This window comes from Lonchura striata, chromosome 5 (genome assembly GCF_046129695.1).
Source record: "Lonchura striata isolate bLonStr1 chromosome 5, bLonStr1.mat, whole genome shotgun sequence".
Classification (NCBI taxonomy): Eukaryota; Metazoa; Chordata; class Aves; order Passeriformes; family Estrildidae; genus Lonchura; species Lonchura striata.
The window spans coordinates 300,621-318,605 of record NC_134607.1 but is presented as its reverse complement, the minus strand read 5'-3'; the positions used below and the strand labels follow the sequence as shown (position 1 = coordinate 318,605).

At 41.6% G+C, this 17,985-nt stretch overlaps 1 long non-coding RNA gene across 1 annotated transcript in view; it reads left to right on the top strand.

The window, feature by feature from the left end:
* The window catches only part of LOC110479031 (uncharacterized), a 76,221-nt gene that overhangs the window by 47,577 nt on the left and 10,659 nt on the right, over window positions 1-17,985 (top strand). Inside the window, exon 2 of the long non-coding RNA XR_002466852.2 lies at window positions 13,458-13,568. This is a non-coding gene — a long non-coding RNA (uncharacterized LOC110479031). The remainder of the gene's footprint in view (window positions 1-13,457; window positions 13,569-17,985) is intronic.

Here is a 17,985-nt window from a genome sequence, read left to right as displayed (position 1 = left end):
CACAATGCTGTGCTTATTTGAGACAGAATTTTCCAGGATCAGACATACAGCATGTATTTTCTTGTTAATTGTTTCTGCAAAAAGCTGGAATATTAAATACTCTGAAAATTTCTACCTTGGTGGAAATTTTTCCTCCTGCCCCTCTGATTATTTGTGAAAATATCTTTGTCTCCCCATGTAGAAGAAAGCATAGTTAGATGGTACGAACTGGCAGAGCTCTTGGATCTGTACTGGGGTCTGTCCTGGAGACTTCTTTCATTCTAGTAATGGTGTAACTGTTGTCTTTGCATTCAGCTGCAAATTTGCTCACAGATTTACTAAGGAATTTCTGCTAGCTGAGCTCAAATAGGACTCCAGCATTTCCATGTATGTCCTGGGGATGATGAAAATACAAATGGAGATAGAGGTGGAGGTGAGCTTTGGAGTCCCAGGGAGGCAGGCATCTACTCGAGGCTGTAGGGCACAGACCCGAGAATGGAAACCTAAATGTTTCTCATGGGATTCATCACTACATGGGCTGCATTTAATCTTGTCTGAGCAGCTTATGTTTTCACCATGCTTCTGTTTCCCTGCCTGGGCCAGAAGGAATAGAGGCCCTATTGTTGTGAGCAGCTGCCCCGAGAGTGAGAGCCGCGTGCAGAATGCAGAGCTGGGATGTTGCTGTGCCCAGAGAGAGCCTCGTATGACAATGACAGCCACTGGGTTTGTGTCCCTTCCAGCCATTTCTCTATACACAGGAACGGGGGACTGTGCTCTTGTTCTGTCTGTTCTGGACACCTCAGTGCTGTGGTTTGAGTCCCTCCAATTGGCAGAGCGAATCCAGAGGCCTGAAAAAGTAATCCAGCCAGAAAAAACAATTAAAGACCTTCATGAAATTCAGTGTGTGCTTAAGTGCTGAGCTGGGTCTGCTATGGTCAGATCTCCTTAGCACTGTATAGGTAAGCAGTATCACACACTTTTTTTTTTTTTTTTCCACAAGGAAAAGCAGTGAGAGCATCATACTTCACATGCCTGTCACTCCTTACCTTAATATCCAGTGTTAATGTGGTGTTACACCAGATATAACCAAGGTCCTCAATTCTTGTGGACTGCTTGCGACAGGGTGCAGAGGAATAAAATTCTTCAAATAATCCAGTGTGCAATGCCTCTGTGTTGGTATCTACCAGGAACAGCATCCTGTAGGCTGCCACATGGGATGTGCATTTCTGAACCATGGAGGTGAGCTGCAACACAGTTCAGGGAGTTGCAGCCAGGAGGAAACAAAACCCTCCTGAGCCAATTGTGGTACACCCTCGAATGATTTTGCCATATTCTGGGAAATGTCTTCCCAACCATTTTCTGGTCATCTCAGCCACAGTGTCATGAAGCAAGGATAGGAATACAGCAGAAAATACAGGTTTAACCCATGGTATGAGCTATGAAACCACTCTGAACTAATTTTGCTTTTGCTGTTAGTGACTTTTAGAAGTCCTGCTTCATCTTTTAAGTTGACATATCAGGGTTTTCCTGTGCTAAATGTGCAAAGCTAGCCATGGCAGGAAGCAGAATTAATTCTGCTTGCAATGAGCCTTTTCTCTCTGTTGACGAACTTGAAATGCCCTTCAAAATTTGGGTCTCTTGAAGCTGGGGCATCTTCCTGATTTCTTTTAGGTATCTTATTATTGTGTGAGATGGATTCTGCAGGGTAAGCAATCCTTTTAATGAGAATAGGGTGTCTTTCCCCCCCCCCCCCCCCCACCCCGTCCTAATAAACAACTGGAAGCTGTTTATTAGGACATGGCCACAAAGTGACATTATTGTAGAGCTGCAGCAATAGGACAGAGTTGGCTGGAACTCAGAGCTTGAGTGAAAACTTTCAGTATGATTTCAGATTTTGTTTGACAACAGAATAGGAGATTTTGACTGAAATGTTTCTGAAATTAGCAAAACCCTCAACCACTCAGAGAGCTAAATATGAAACCTCAAATTTTGATGGGGAGAAAAAAAGTGATGACATTTTCCTTCCAGATTTGGATCAGACCCAACAATATACTTCACTTTTTATAGGACCCAAATAGTCATGATAGGAATTAAACTGCATAGATACATCAGAAATAGAAAAGACAAAAGACTAATAAAAGTATCAGATACATACAAGGCAGAAAGCTGAAAAGAGCAGAGAAGAAAATGAGATAAAGGAGGAAAGTATAGCTTATATGGGGAAAAATGAGACCAGAGTAGAGATGGAGGCACAGATGTGAGTGGTCATGGGGCAGGGCAGAAATGCTCCTGCCCCAGCCATGGAGAATGCAGTCATGAACAAGGCAAGGAGTACAAAGCATGGATTCTGGAGCAAGTCCAGGGGAGGGAGACCAGGCTGGTCAGGGGGATGGAGCAGCTCTGCTGTAAGGAGAGGCTGAGAAAATTGGGATTGTTCATCCTGGAGAAGAGAAAGCTTTGGGGTGACCTCATTATGGCTTTCTAGTACCTGAAGAGAGCCCACAGGAAAGATGGAGAGAGACTCTGGACAAGGGCCTGCAGTGACAGGACAAGGGGGAATGGCTTCACACTGACAGGGAGCAGGGTTAGATTGGGTATTAGGAAGAAATTCTTCCCTATGAGGGTGGTGAGGCCCTGGCACAGGCTGCCCAGAGAAGCTGTGGCTGCCCCATCCCTGGCAGTGTCCAAGGCCAGGCTGGATGGGGCTCTGAGCAAGCTGGGATAGTGGGAGGCATCCCTGCCCATGGCAGGGGGGTTGGAATGAGATGATCTTTAAGATCCCTTCCAAACCAAACCATTCTGTGATTCTGTGATTTTATGATTCTGTGATTCTACTTTTCTATGATTCCATGATTTTGTGACTTTGCACTCTTTATGCACGAGGCCTGAGGCCTTGGGAGGTGCAAATGGGAGGTGCAAACTGGGAGCAGAAACCATCCATTGGAGAGGCGGTGTTTTGGGAGGAACCAGCAATACCTTTGACCAAAGGAGCCGACTGGGACCTACAAGCCAGAGGTTTTCTGGCTTCCTTTGGTGCCACTGACCCAGCTCTTGCTTCTCTGACTACAAAATGGAAACAACAACTATCATCCCCCTCTTGTTTATCTCCTGAACCCCTTTGGAAGCGGTTCACGGTTTGCCCTGGGTTTTGCTCCCTGTCTCTCCATGCTCCGTGCCGGGGATCCCGGGGTCACCGCCGTAGGACAAAACAGCGGGAACAACAATAACTGCACCGTCCTGACACAGGAGGGGGGACGATTGTTTGGAGCCTTCGAAGCCCACAACTGTTGGTACAAATGACAGATACAATCAGGCCTCGGGTTTTTTCCTTACATTTCTATGTCTGGGGAAGGGTGTCAGCCACTGTTCTCAGCCACTCTAGCAAACTGAAGCTAAAGATTCGGGCAGGTGGGGGAGAGAGAGAGAGAAATGCATTGAATTGCCATCGAAAGAAACATGCATAATTTTTAGAAATGCTTTGTGTCAGTTTCAAAGATCCGACTGGGAATGCAGCTTATTCTCTGGCCAACATGTTTCCTTTGCAAAAGACACAACTGGTGTACTTGGGGTTTTTTTTTAGTCTCCAGCAGCAGTCGGTACCTATGTTTTCTTTGACTGACATGCCTGTAAGTTCAATCAGCTGAAATGGTTTATGTGCAGCAAGGGGTGGGCAAGTTCACATGGTACTCTAAGAGGACCTTGAGACAAACTCTAGTCTCACTGATGTAACTGGAGGTTCTGTTTCAGATCTCTGCTGATCTGAGAAGGATGGAGCCAAAAAAAATTACATACTTAACCCTTCTGGTAGAAAACAGCACAGGAAGCAGAGAAAATAATGTAACATTCCTCTGAAGCCCCATTGCAGAGTTGTGGTTAAATATGATTAAAGTTCTTATCCTCCCACTGCCTTTACAAGAGCATAAAAATGTTACCTCTGAAGTTTTGCTGGAGTTGGACTTATCAAAAAACAAACAAATAAACCCCTGCAATAGTTAAGCACTGTTACTTAATAGAGCTTGAAATACTAACCAGCTTCTAATGTAAAAGTACCAAATTTAAATCCACTTCTTTTATTTGCCATGGTTAAATCTAGGGTTTAACCTAAACCAAAGATTTCTTTTTTTCTGCCTAAGCCTTGATGTGTTTATGGCACACTGCTTGTGGTGATAATCATACTTTCAGTAGCAATATCTCTTCTTCAAAGCCAGGTCTATCATTTCTTTTCACTGACCTCAACAGTTTCCTGAGCAAAATTCTGTGGATAGAAAAAAAAAAAAAAACACCTCTATTTTAAAACCAGCTCAAATCCAAACATCTTTCTGAAATTATTTAAATTTTTAAAAAGAATGTATCTTTCTTGCTTTACTCTGCCATTATATCCACCAGTGTCATCACTGCATGGCTTCCACTCAACCAGACAGACCACAAAGCCTAAAGCCTTTATCCACTTTCTCTTTGATGAACATTCAGTGCCTTGTTTTGGAATTTTGTTTCATTTCTTTCATTGAGGGAAGTGCTGGCACCATCTGCTGGGACTTTTGTCACTGCAACCACTAAAGAAAGAATCAGAGAATCACAGAATGGGATGGGTTGGGTTGGAAGGGACCTTAAAAGATCACCTCATTCCAACCCCCCTGCCATGGGCAGGGACACCTTCCACCATCCCAGCTTGCTCAGAGCCCTATCCAGCCTGGCCTTGGACACTGCCAGGGGCAGCCACAGCTGCTCTGGGCACCCTGTGCCAGAGCCTCAGCACCCTCACAGGGAACAATTTCTTCCATATACCAAATAGAACCGTGCTCTCTGTCAGTGTGAAGCCATTCCCCCTTGTCCTGTCACTGCAGGCCCTTGTCCAGAGTCTCTCTCCATCTTTCCTGTGGGTTCCCTTCAGGCACTGGAATCTCACAGTGAGGTCACTCTGGAACCTTCTCCTCTCCAGGCTGAACAATCCCAGTTCTCTCAGCCTTTCCTCCCATATGAGGTCTCAGTCCTTGCATCTATAAATGTACTAAATATTTCCAGTTTGACTCATATAGGTACTTTTTTTTGTTATTATTTTTATTTTTTCCACACCTGTGCTAGATTTAGATTGCATTCATCAGACCTCAGCAATTCCCTGCAGTTCTGGGTCCTGCCTGGGTTTGGGGAGGCAACTAAAAAGTCTTCTGTACAGTTTGGTGCTGAGACTAAGCAGATTAATGAAGGTGATAGGACAAGGTTTTAAACTGAAAGAAGGTAAACTCAGACTAGATATAAGGAAGACAATTTTTTATAGTGAGGGTGGTGAAACACTAGAACAAGTTGTCCAGACAGGTGATGGATAACCATCCCCAAAAAATATTTAAAGGCAGGTTGGAGGAGACTCTGAGCAACCTGGTCTGTGGAAGATGTCCCTGTTCACTGCAGGGGGATTGGAGTAGATGCCCTTTGGAGGGCCCTTTCAACCCAAATAATCCTATGGTTCTATGGTTCTGTGATTCTACAGACTTGAGTCCTATTGTCCAGCTCCTGTATAAATGGATTTGATTTGTGAAGGAGGCCACTGAGTTTAAATGGAGAGTGCTGAGATGAAAAACAGCCTCAAAGAAAGACTGAAGCACTTCCTTAATTTGTTAAGATTCAGGAAACAGGGGTCATTCTGTAACAATATTACCAAACTCTTTTTCTGTAGATCTCAGAGCAAGATGTTAATAAGCTGAGAACTACAGGAACAGGGATTCAAATTGGCAAAAATGGTTTTATAACATTTTCAGTCTTAAATATAAGCATTTAACTGGAAATTATTGTAGTCAATAAATCTAGGAATTACTACAAAAATTAGATTCACAAGATTGCTGGGAATGTAAAACTAGGAGAATGTCTAAAGTACCATTTATGTTTCTATCATATCCCTCATAATTTTTAAATGGTTATTGAAATACATACTAGAATATGTATATTTTATATGGATATAATATATAGTCATACTATAAAATGCATTTGTGTATTACATATATTTTGTATATTTATATATAATACATACGTATAATATAATTACATGGAATTGCCAAAGCTTTAACTCCTAAACATCATAACATATGCATTTCTTAGTAATTTTAAAATTTTACTACCTATCTTTATTCAGTATTTTATGTCTTGTCATGAATTAAGAGGTATTTAAATCCTTATGATAGGTGATTCACAGAGTAAGCCTTAAATATATATAAGCCTGTTATATTTTGAGGACAACCTCCCATTTGAATCTCCAGCTTCACCAAGGAAAGGGTAATTTCTTTTTTTTATCATGGATCCAAAATGAAATTACCCAATTTCAGGGTTCAAAAGCAGTTTTTAAGGTAGTACACTGGAAACAGCAGAACAAAATTAATTGAATGAGCGTCCCTCTAGGGTGACAAAATCACTGACCTCTGATTGCACATGTCATCTAAACCAGGTGAGCAAAAACTTTCTACTGGAAGTTGCAAGTCTCTCTGATACTCTATACTGAGCTGATCACTGGTGATGGCCAATCCCTATAGAGAATTGCCTTTTTGGGGCATTTTCAAAAAGGAGGTATAATAGTAGTGTGGTTGAATATGGCATATGAGGTCTTATTTTGAAGCTGAATTTCATCTACGGTATAAGCATGCAGCCACATTTGGAAAACTTGAAACTGGGCAATTCCCAATTCAAGTTTGGCTTTCTGGTTGATTTTGTTAGTTTTTCAAATATTGGTTTGGCAGATTTTAAAGCATCAAAACAACTTGATAAGAGCTGACGTAATTTGGCACTGATAATTTGAAGCAGGTGCCAGACCTACCTGCATGATGCACTCTGAATAGGGCTGTTGGGGGAAACAGTGGCAGCACCTGCCAGTTCTTAGGAAAAGTCTGACATTCCATTTTTAGGCCCATTTCTTCAGTTCAGTCTGAGACACTGCTCACTGCTTCATCCAGCCTCATCCCCAATGGACTGTGGAGCACATTGTCCTGAGGAATCTGAGGGCTCCGGGCAGATGGAGTGGTGATGTCATCTGACTTTTCCATTTCTACTTCCTATGAACATTTGCCTTATTCTTACATGCCAGCTCTTTCTCGGCATGTTTTAGACTAGAAACATTTTTTTTTTCCTGGGTGTAGAGAAGGAATCACTTCTTTTTGATTTCAGACAAGATCTGGCAAGTGAGGTCTTGTTGCTAGTCAAAGAAAAAGCCTTAAAAAAATTAACACAGAATCTGTGTTTAGCAAAGTGATTTGCATAAGCTGTACACTTGGTTCTTAGAGTTGGAACAGTTCTAACCTATGACAAATTCCTCTGTCTGGGCTGTCTTCCAAAATCATTTTCATCTACCCTGGCAAAAGAACTGAAGTCTGCGTTCTGCACTAATTAAAGGCCTTCAGGAGAAGGGCCCCAGATGAAATGCTGACACACTTTGTACACGCTTTATTTGTGAAAGGGGATACTGAGCCCATTTGATGGCGCCTCCTGCTCCGTCAGGCCGTGCAAAATTTTAAGTGGGGAAACAAAATGGGCACAGTTATGTCTTGTTAAGGTTCTGAGTTACTAAAACACTGCAGTTTTCTCCATTAAAAAGCATGATATGGAGATTTTTTGATCTTTGAATAACACTAATAAGCAGTAAAAAGTAAAAAGTAAAAACCCCATGGCAGTTCCTTAGTGAATATGAACTGACACTCCCAATTTTTATTAAGTACTGTGGCTTAATGGAGCTGAGTCTCTGTCTCCCTAAATATCTTAATTTTGGAAACAGCAGAATATACACCCAACATCTCTTTTACATAAAACTGGGAACTGCTGAAAAGGAAAGGCAGGGAGAACAGCTGTCCCAATAACTCTCTGGAATTCTTCCAGCAGGACTACTACTCCACTAGGGATGCTTTCCATTCTAGATCCATGACAGGCTTCTTAGCTTTTTAATATTGCCAATGTATTCAATGGAAATCAGAGTCCTTGACTGAGGAAGGCACCCAGAAAGTCTTTTTTTCTGAAGTTGTTGTCCTGAGTATTCACCACCTGCTTTGGAACACACGTGCTTTGGCTGAAGAGAGATTTTAACTACTCTGAATGTTAACTGCTTTATCCAAATACCCAGCAGGAGGCAAGGAAAGAAACTCCTCCTCTGTGGGGAGTCTCACCTAGTAGGAAGTGTTCTCTGAAAACATGGATTAGACTCAACTCTGCAGCTGAACTACATGGAGAGCTCCTGCAGAGACTAACAGAGCTTAACCAGGGTTCAATGCACTCACCCTGGCCAGGGAGAGGAGGGAAGTACATCTATCCAGCAGCAGATGTTCGAATGCTTAGTGACCTGTGGGAAAACACTTGGGAGAGGCAAGGGCACTTAGGCAGCTGCATGGTGTTTGTGGAATTTAAGGAATCCCAGCTCATGTCCTAGTCTTTTCTCCTTGCTCATTTGCAATGAGTGCAGAAAAGAAAAAAAAAAAAGGAGGAGCAGGAGGATTTCTCCCTCAGATATTCTTTCAGCATTCCTCAGGCTTCACCCTGTGTGCCTGCTGCAGCCTTCACGAAAGGATTTTATTGTAAAGCAGCAATGCAGTGATTCCATAGCCTCTGAGACATATTCAGGTTTTTTGCTAGCAAATAAACATACAAACATAATAAACATTCTTTATGAATCCTCATCCTTTCCTTAGGAGGATGAATTTCTAGCCTGTTTTCTATGAATCTGAAATGCAAAATTTCCACAAGTGCAAATGCTCCACTTTTTTTCTGCCTTCTTGGGCACAGGGGACAATCCTGTCTTGTTTTTGTCCCTAAAAGTATTGACTGTATTAGACACTGGGCACGTGCTTTTGAAAGAAAAGCACCATGAATGCTTGCATGTCCCTGTATTATCAGCCACGTGCTCCGTCCCTGGGAGACAAACGGGCCACTGAAATGCGGCTGGCCTGGACGTCCCACATACCAAGCAGATGCAAGCAGAATGCCATAGGGAAATAAGAAACACATTGTATGTGATTTAAAAGGCTTACAGCTATGGGATATCCCTCTGAAAGTCTAATGAACATCTCCAGCACATAGACAATCAAAGTGCAAAACGCACCCTGCATCAGGATACAAAACCATGGTCTCAGAAGAGACCCACAAAATAAATCTACTGACAGCAGCACCTATAAATCATGCAACTCCAGCACTTGGGTTGTCAAAATGTCTCCAAGCTCAGAATTTTCTGTGGAGAGGAGGCTGTCCACACAGATTCTTTTTAAATTTTATGCCTTCTGTTTGCCTCTAGAGTGAGCTTGTGTCCTGGGTTTGGGATTTGTGTTTGTTTTGCTTTCTTTCTCTCCTAATATGACCCAGACTGACTTTGACGAAGTTAGTGGTTAGAAATTCAGATTTCTTACCACAAGGCTGGGAAAAAAATAAATACAAACACTTGTTCAAGTGACTGAAAATACAGGCATTTTTTAACCTGATGACTGTTGGGGTGATTGGATCAATGTTTGGATATAGTGGGGAGAATATCTAGGAAAAAGGAAGGGGGAAAAGGGTAAATCTCTCAGGATTAATCTTCTGGGGGTACTTTGCACAGACATCCCTACTTATGACACCTATGAGCTCCTGGAAGTAGATTTGCAGAGTTTCCACCAAAAGCTAAGCTGGCAAAGGAGCAAGCAGTTAACAAGATAATTTCATCCCTCATTCTCAAAGGGAAACAGCTCTGAAACAATTCCTTCTAGAAATGTGTTAATTCCCAAGTAAAGGGATAGCTGGTGTTAAACCTGTATTGTGAGGTGAGAAGCAGCATTAAGCAGGCCAGGCTCAGTGGCTTTCTATCCACAAGACTAATTGTAACAAGAGCTTAGAACTGTCTATTCTGCAGTTTGAGCCCAAATAGCCTTGATTGTGTTGTTCCTGCTTATCCCTGTGTCCCATGCCTTGCACAGAAGGGCTCTGACACACCTTAAGGAGCAGAAACTATTCCAATTCTGCTCCTCCATAGACTGATGAATGTTTGTAAGACTTTGGAGCATGCACAGCATAACATTTTTGTACGCAAATTCTGGAGGGTGTCTCAACTCTGGGGACAAAACTCTGGGAAAACACCATAAAAACAGCAACACCAACATTCCTCAGATGCTGCATGGAGAGATGATCAAGGCTGCCAGGAGCAAATGATGCACTTTCACACAAAAAAGAGGAAGAGTGGTGACAGATACTGACAGGGACTAGGCTGAGACTCGGGAGACCAGGCTGAGAGATTCAGCACTAACTCCTGGTCCACCACTGAACTGCTGCAGAACATGGGAAACTCAATTTGCTTCTGTTTTCTTGCCGATTCATAGTGTAAACTCCTGAGGGTGATGACTGTCCCTTGCTGTACTACTGCAGTTGAAACAGTAACATGTAAATAACTTAGACAAACCAACCAAATCAGCTGGTGGAAGGGTGCAGATGGGCATGTAAAGAGATATGAGTGAAAGAATGTGAAGGAGCAGAGAAGACAGGGGGAAAGAATGGCCTGAAATGAAAAATTAAAAAGTGAGGAAAGGGAGTTAACAAATAGCAGAAGAGCACAGACAGAACACAGTCATTCCAAAATCAGCTGATGCCTGCTCTTTCCCACTGTCCAGAGGGAGATTTCAAAGTGGTTTAAACACAGAAGTGAGCAGGGAAACCATCCTGCCCTTCACCAGCCCTCTGCTAATCCCAGTTCCCCATTCATGAACTCCTAAAAAACCTTCAGTAATCTGAACCTGTAAAACGATTGGTTTAAGGTAGAACCTCTCCTTAAGGACCCAGCACAGCCATCTCCCCAGCACACCACTGCCAGCATTTATTAGTCCTCCAGGGGTCATCTTTTACCTGTGCTAATATAATTCTGCTAAAACCTTCTGGCTGTCTGGGGCCTGGCTGTCTTCAGCAGCACACCAGTGTGAAATATTTATGGATTAAAATACAATTAAAATGCAATTTTCAGGCATTTTGAGAGGAAGTCTTGAGCTCTACTTATGGCTAAGTGATAGACTCTATAAGGTTGCGAGTAACAGCTGAGAGGCTCAGAATACTGTGATAGAAGGTGAAGTCCATGGAGAGGCCCAAGCTAATGCATTTTCAAGTCAGTGGAAATATTTCTCTGTTTCTCTGAATGTTGAATTGGTCTGCAAGGGACTGGATGAGATCCAGTTGAGGCCCATAGCTACCAGAAGTTGCTACCAACCAATGACTGCTCAGAGGGTCACATTAAGCAAAAAGATAGCTGCAGTAAGATGTTTAGTGACCAATGGCTGCAGACACAAAATATTTTTCATTCTTCACAGTGATCTGAGGTCAGAAGACCAGGGAAGAAAAGGCATAAAGGCAATAATAATGAATTTATCAGTCCACACCTACTCCCACCAAGGGATCTGGAGGAACAGTGAGATTTCCCATTCTATTTCCCAAAAGATCCAGGGAGCTGCAGGCTGGAGTCGCTGTGCTGATCAGGCTGACTCCCTTTACCAGCAGTGAACTGCTGCTTTAAAATAAAAATCCAAGAATGGACCTATAACTAGGACACTGCCAAACATAACTGAGATTTCTTAGAATCTGCTCTCACTGTGAGTTTTGTGTAAAATGTTTCCCAAGATCTCCTTGTGTGGCTGTTAGATATTGCAGTTGATGTGCTGTGAAAGATTTTAAATGGCAAGTCAGAGTGTTTCCTGAGAACTTTCTGTTATGGACAGCTCTTAAGTTAAACTGGGAAAACAGAACAACAACAAAAAGCAATAATGAGGCTATAAAGGAATGGGGAATATTCCCAGTTTCCCCCTTCACTGATAATTAGTCAGAAACACAGACTTTAGGTTCAGCCTGAAGGAAGACACTGGAATAAAAATTGCAAAGGATCAAAGGGATTCTTCAGCCATTTTAAATCTTTAGTGAGAAAGCTAAACTAAACACTGCAATGCATTTTCAGAATAAATTGTCTAGAGAAATAATGGAACTTTTAATTTTAGGGATTTCTCAGCAAAGACCAGGCTAATGCTTGCTAGGAACAATTTAGGTGGTGCTGATGCTATGGTGGAGCAGGAGAATAGACCAGGAGACCTCTTCAGGTCTCCTGTAAATTTATCTTCTTAGATTCTGTGCCTACAAACAGGAGTGTTTGCCAAGAACATGCTAAACTTGGGAAGGTGTGCAGTAATGTTTTAAATCCATTTATATACAAACTAAAGTTTAAGAAAATATACATATGAGATGAAGAACTGCAAATGAAAGATGACAGAGAAATAACACACAGGCATTTGAAATGTGGGCCGAAAATAAAACAGGATTCAGCCTGGAAAATGCATGCTAACATACTTGGGGAAATATAATCCTAAATAATATCCTCAGTGGGAAAGCAAAACCTGGAAATAATTTATTTTACAAAGGAATCTTTGGGCTGATTGAGGACAGTGAATCAGATAGATGCGTTTTAAGCACCACCATAACAGCTGGAGCTCAGCTGGAACTTCCAAATTCAGATTTGCTGCTGCTGCAACCTGACACACACAAATAAATCCCCCAGCACTCACAGTAAGAGTCTACCAGCTGATTTATAGTTTGATTGAAAATGTGAGTCTCAGAAGCTTCAGCTGGAGACCATCAGCTGTGCCTGGAGATAGGGCCTGATGAAAATCAGGTTGAACACTGTTTCCAACAGAGCAAGGAAGCAGGCACCTTCCCATCCCTCCCCAGTTTACGTGTAGTAAGGCAGTTTGAGGAAGATCTTGACTCCCTGACATTAGTAAAGATTAAAATTCCTCTTGTTGGCTTCTAGGGACAAAGAATTGTACCAATACTGGATATTCAAAATTTTTGAGAGTAGTTGGAAGAAAATACTAGGCAAGTAAGTAGAAAAGAATTCAAGTGATGAGGTAAATCACAGAAAACAGAATGAAGCAAAAAAACCCCACCACATACACAGATATTGACAATAAGTCCTGCAAATTATTAGGCATAGTAACTTTTACCTGCCTTGGCTACTAATTCTCTTCCCTACCTTTCTGTTCACAAAGAAATCAAAATCCATTGAGGAAAATTCCTTCACCACCTGATAAGAGCAATCAATTCCAAGGCCCTTGCAAGGGACCTTAAAATGTAGTTAGACAGAGATGACAGAAACCCTACACCTCACCTGCTATATGGGTGGCAGCACTTTTTACCCAGTTACAGAGAAAAATAGTCTAATTTCAGAGACTTATTTCCACAGACTCCAGGAGCAATAATTTTGGTGTCAATGTTTTCTTTAACACAGTTTTCCATTCTGTCAGTGGCACACTCAGCAGCTCCTGCCATAAGCACAAGTCCAAGCAGCTGATGGCAGCGAAGGGAAAGTCTGTGCTGCATGGGAGATCTCTGGACTCCCACAGTGAATTTGCACATTTTAGTGCAGGAGTTCAATGTCCATTACCAGATATTAAAATAAGCTTGGTTCCCTCTGCCTCCAATACTCACTTTGTGGTTGCTGTGTTCTTTCCTAACCATTCCAGCTGGATGGTCCCATGGACTCCTGACTGCTCTTACCTCTCCACGTGGCAGGAAACAGAAGGTGATGTTTCCAAAGGAAGTGACCCACCTTGGAAGTCTATCTCCTGGTTCTGGTGAGATTTAGCCATGGAGTTAAGCAATCCTTCCCCTTCTTCCTCCTCTTGATACTGTTTCTCTATCCAAACCAAGCTTTAATTAGCTCACTTAGGACTTTGTAACCTTAATGTTTGTCTCCTGGCTGTGCAAATCTTCATAAAACAGCAAAGATGAATGCCCAGGATCAGCTACAAAGTACACAGATATAAATCTTGATGAAGAGGAACAATTACTTACTGGTATTTACTTCACCTCTGTTATTTTACTTATGCTCTCTAGTACATTTCTAAATAAATGCCCTTCTTGCTTTAATATTTAAAGATCTCTTGCGCAAGCAGAGAGCATTTTATATGTCTGTTCATATGAAATCTTGTAGTCTGTAGTTATGTTTCTTCATTCAAAAAAATCACATTCTGTAGACCTCTATCAAGTCTTCTAAATTCATTGCTTCAGTATTTCTGGTAAAGTAGTTTCTTGCACTAGATTTGCTGTTCAAGGAGCAATCTTTTTGATTCTATGAGTCCATGAGTTGGGTATTTGGAACACATAGCAAATTAGCAACAAGGGTGAAAATGTTTATGAGCAACTCATAATATTTATAGTGTAAATATTTCTTTGTTACATGGCACTGCTCTTAGAATGTTTCAGAAACATTTCTGAATGTAAACATCTTAATTAATGCAATAAATGTTAAAAGCAAATATATTTATTACCTTCAAAATTAGACCCAGTGAATTTTTGGGGATACACCATATAAAATAAATAGAAAAATAAAATAATTGTGCTGAGCTAAAATGATGGATTTTGCTTTATTCCTGTTAGTTAGGGTGGATATTAGGAAAAGGGCACTGGAACAGGCTTCCCAATGAAATGGTCACAGCCACAAGGCCAGGAGAGGTCAAGGAGTGTTTGGACAATGCTCTCAGGCACAGAGTGGGGTTGCTGGAGTGTCTGTGCACGGCCAGGTGTAGGATTTGATAGTCCTGACAGGTCTCTTCCAACTCTAAGATTCTTCGCAGGATTATTCAGATAACCCAGTATGTTCCCTAGTGGAGTTTTGCCAGTATTTTGGTTTGTTTCATCAACAACTGGATTTCCAGACCTTCTACTTTACAAAGGAAAAAAACCTCTTCTATTTTTATTAACTTCCACATTAGCATTAATGCAGCACTGGACATGTCATTTTTGGGCTTCTGCCTTTCAAGTTCTGATTTGCATGAATCTGGTTCTTCAGCGCTTTTTTTTTTTTTTTTTTTTTTTTTTTTTTTTTTTTTTTGTGGATATTGACATCTTTTGAAAAATGTTTGGAAAGTGCTATCATGGGACCCCTGATAATATAACCCAAAGGCAGTGGGACCTGCTTTGCCAGCATTGCCACTTTCTGTTACTTCCTTGCTGGTATTATATTGCTAGATTAGTTGACAATATATGGGCAATAATGCAGTCACAATTAAGTCCACTAATCTAGTAACAATATGGCTACATCCCAAATTTCTGAACTCCAGGGCACGTTCTTTGGTGATCTTTTTTCAGTTCCCTTCTTGCTTGTGATTTTGAATACAGGATGTATTGCTGTTGATGTTCAAACCCTTGATTAATAATGTAGTTACCACTGCATCTGCACAGCTAATTTTTTTCTTTTGGCAACATTTCAGTCCTTATTGCTGCGGACCTCAGTTCTCAGCCTTTGCATCAGGTCTTGAACCTGTTTTCACAGAGACATCTGTTAGGTGTTATCTCCTTCAGGTTTTTACTCTATTGATGAAAGTGATGCATCACTGCTTGTACAGTTTCTGCAGCCTTACAATTACCTGGGGGGAACCGAGTTTGCTTTGCTGAAGAAACAAAATCTGAATTACTCAAGAGCTTGTCTGCAATGTCACATAAGCTTTTCATACAGGAGTCTGCAAAGTCTGAAACCACAGCCCTAGTAATGAGTTTTCAGCACAATACAAACTTTAATTGAGTCTTTCCTGACCTCATGTTCTTCTATGAGACCACTGTGGGTGAAACCTCATTACTTGCATAAATTAGTATCTCTTTGCTTAAACTATTTGCAAAATTTGTCTTAGCCAAACCATATTTGTAGTGGCATTTTTCCTTCTCTTGTAGAAAAGTTCATTTCTATTGACAGATTGGTTTATTGCTTTACAAAAATGTCTTTTTGGAAGGTGGAGTCTCTTCATATTTAGTCTCTTTTATATTGACACAAGTAACATTTGCTGATGGACTATTTTTATCTTTATTTGTACCCTTTCCAAGGGATTTATGACCAGGCTTTCCAAAAACAACAAAACATGGGTCAAGGCCATCTGACTTTTCATTAGTCTCTGTATGTGCCATTGCAATGACAAGGTTACAGTCTTTTGGGATAAAAGGAAACCTCTTCTACGTCTCAGTTGCATTTAAGTAGTGGCCTCATTCTCTGTGTCTTTTGGCTCCTTTGGATTTGGAGTGGTTTCTGTGTTCAAGTGAAATTCTGGTGGCATCCACACTTAATATGTTCACCACAGACACCAAATCCTCCTGGTGATCTGCTGCATTGTTGGAAACTCTGCCCCTCAGCAGATGGTTGTCCTGAATTTCCATCACCCATATGCTTTTCAATGCTGAATGAACACTTTCCAGGGTGTTTTTGAAAGCAGCTCAAGAATTGGAGTGGATCAGATTCCTGAATCAGCCTCAGGAAAAAATAAAATGGAAATGCATAATTATTCCTTACCCACATCTCTGTCTCTTGGCACAAAGGCTCTTTCCATGTTAAAAACTTCTGTGTGAGTACCAGGTGAAATTCTGTTTGGTCTTGCATCAGTGAGATATTCATCTCAGAGAGACGCTGTCAGTGATAGCAATTAGCCCCATCAGTGGCAGAAATTACTTGATTACGAATATGAATGAAGATTAGCAGTGTTCATCATCATGTCGCTAAAGTTCACCTTATTTTTTCCTGTTTTCCTGATGTTACTTCATAAGTGATGGTTACTGCTACTTGATAGGCTCTGTCAAGGAGCAGTATTCCAGGAATCCAGCAGGGAGCAGGAGAGGATCATTTTGCATCCACCAGCTCTTGGTGAAACCCTAACAGTGAAGGTCAAGGAAAATGATTCATTCGTTATTGGGTTTGGAATGAAAGGTGCTATTCCATAGGGGAATATTCACCTGCTAAAATTCTGTTGGATAAAGGAAAAGAGGGAGGAAGCACCTGGGGAAAGAACAGGTGGATTTTTGGTGGATACAGGGGAAGACATGGGAAGGGGCTCATAGGTACACATCATGAGTACCACCAGGAAAAGTCCATTTTTCCAAGCTCTGACATTCTAGAAGGGTAACCAGTGATTAGCACATCCATTTCTATATTCCTTGAATGCCAAGTGCTTTGGTTGGGAAGAGATAATATTTGGAAGTGAACAAATCCAGGGATGTAATTCCTGATAGTAAAGCCCTGGGGACCCAGGTTTTGATATTCCAGCAAACAACCCAACAGAGGGAATCCTGGAGGAGATAGAAAACACTGTCACTCCATTGGTGGAATTCCTGGGAAATGGAAAGCAGCAGAAGCAGGAAGAGCAGAGCTGGAACCAGACTCCAGCTGGGTAAGGCAGACACAAAATCCTTTGGAATTAGAACTGGGCACGGGTGAGAAGAACTAATTGTTACATTTGTACCCCATGGATTCCTGAGCAGGATCCCAGCAGGAAAACTCCATGGGAAGATCCAGACTGGGGACTGTTCCCAGATGGGAAGAGTGAGCCTTGGAATTGTCTGAAGGACAGCACAAGGATTAGCTGTCAAATGTAGAGATGTTATCAGGCAATTACTCAGGAGTGTTTAGTTCCCAAGGCAAGTCCATCCTCTGTCTTTTGAAGTTCAGAAATCTGAGAAGACTCTAAGTAATGTAGGAAAATGACTGGCAGATAAAAATTCTGGGGAATTGTAGGGAAAATCATCTTATTAGGGACTCATTTTGTATAGGAATTGTGCAAAAATTATCCAAAAGGACGGGAATCAAATTGGATTGACATATTCCTTGGAGATCACAATCCAGTGGGAAAGCTGAGAGAGGGAAACAAAGCCTAAAAAGGCAAATGAGCCAAATCTGCCAAAACCCTCAAATGGCTACATTCTCTGGCATTGCTGAGGAATTCAGGCAAGCTCCAAGAAAAAGGTGAGCCCATAATGGAATCCTTTATGGGAGACCATATCCAGCTATGACCCTTTCTGGGGAAAGCCATGGGATAGGTTATTCCAGTTTCACAGAATATGTCATTTCCTTGGGGAAAACACTTTACATAACTTTATTGTTTAGCCTAACCAGTAACCTGGGATATCCAAGTCCATCCTCCCTAGTGGGGAGACTGGGAGCACGTCCAGACATGGAGAATTTCTGGGAGAGCCGCAGAGAAGAAAGAGGGCTCCAGCTTTGTAGGTCTGTGT